At 35.1% G+C, this 1551-nt stretch overlaps 1 protein-coding gene across 7 annotated transcripts in view; it reads left to right on the top strand.

The window, feature by feature from the left end:
* LOC106870248 (zinc finger protein 474) overlaps nt 1–1551 on the top strand; it is a 162360-nt gene that overhangs the window by 66900 nt on the left and 93909 nt on the right. The window lies entirely within an intron of this gene.

The following is a 1551-nucleotide window of genomic DNA, read 5'->3' as shown; positions in this document are numbered from 1 at the left end:
TATATATATATATATATATATAAATGAAATTCATTTTTGCCATGAATTAATAAATTAATAGTTAATAGCTTTTAAAGTTTGCTGACTTTGGGCAATTTTAGCCAATCGAAAGCCAACATTGTGCACATGATCGTAAATCTCACATTAGTGCCATTCCATTGTAACAAGGAAAGCTGTAGTCTGGCACTTTCACCACCGCATCCACTACCACAAGTTTTTAAGAGCAATATAATTTTGTGCTTGTGTTATTTATGTCTGTCGGTTTTGTGACAGATAGCTATAACGCAGAAAATGCTGGTTTCTGATTCGTTTTCTGATTGGCTTAAAATGATCAAACTTTGAAACGTTTTCCTAAATATTTATTTTCTGAGAATAAATTCAGATTCTGCCTGAAAAGTTACAGAAATATACCAAATTTTAAAATTTTCACTTGGTTTTAAAATTTCAAAATCTGTGACTGCAAACGAAGCGATCTATCTATCTATCTATCTATCTATCTATCTATCTATCTATCTATCTATCTATCTATCTATCTATCTATTATGTATACACACACACACACACACATATCACACACAACACACGCACACACACACACACGCACACACACACGCGCGCGCGCTCGTGAGCGTGTGGGTGTACATATATATATGGGTGGGCGTAAGAGTAACAATATAAGATAAATTGGAAATATAAAGAAAACATACGCGCTTGTGTTTTTAGTAAACATTCTTCATTGTGGAATTGGAGACGCCGCGGTTAAACTAGAGGGTTTCCTTTCTGTGTTCATTCTTGCACATTTGTTTATCCTACAGCTGTGTAGTGTTTCTACTGATAACCAATTACTGTTTATCAACATTTCGACTTCAATGGAAATTAAGCAAGTGAATTTGCTTTGGTATACAGTATAAATAACTATAAGCTACCGTTCTCTCTGGTATCAATGTATATTAATGTCTCTGATGAGACATTAATATACATTGTAACTTGCGAGATCCATCTTTTTTCTTGTCACAAAGACAACGCCTTTGTCGTGGAAGGTTTGTAATTTTCAGAATGGTATTGCAAGTGTTTACTTAAGAACATCCCCCCTCGTGTGTTTACTTTACATTGCTACTAATGACCTACATCGTGATGTGCTTATACGTACATACATATAAACGTACATACATACATTCGTACATATATGTATATATGTAATGTATATATATATACATATATTTGTTATATATATTTATGTATATATATATATATTTTTTTTTTTTAAAGTTTCAGCTCAGAGCTGCGGCCATGTTGATGCACCACCGTGTTGCTACACTGTTATTACAGGGAGCCTCTTACAATATGTGGCACTTGGTGAAGAATGGAGTTTGATTTAGCAACCCTCATTTGCACCTCCTGCCGCGAGGCAGGTTCATCTGGGACTCTCGATAGGAAGAGGTCCAACTTTGATTTAAAAACTCCTACATCTACTTTGTGCAGATTCCTCAGGCTCTTTGGGAGAATATTAAAAAGCTGTGGGCCCCTGAATCCCAAGCTGTTGCAGTAACT

The sequence above is a fragment of the Octopus bimaculoides genome, chromosome 15 (assembly GCF_001194135.2).
Source record: "Octopus bimaculoides isolate UCB-OBI-ISO-001 chromosome 15, ASM119413v2, whole genome shotgun sequence".
Classification (NCBI taxonomy): domain Eukaryota; kingdom Metazoa; phylum Mollusca; class Cephalopoda; order Octopoda; family Octopodidae; genus Octopus; species Octopus bimaculoides.
This window is presented reverse-complemented; position numbering and strand designations above follow the sequence as displayed.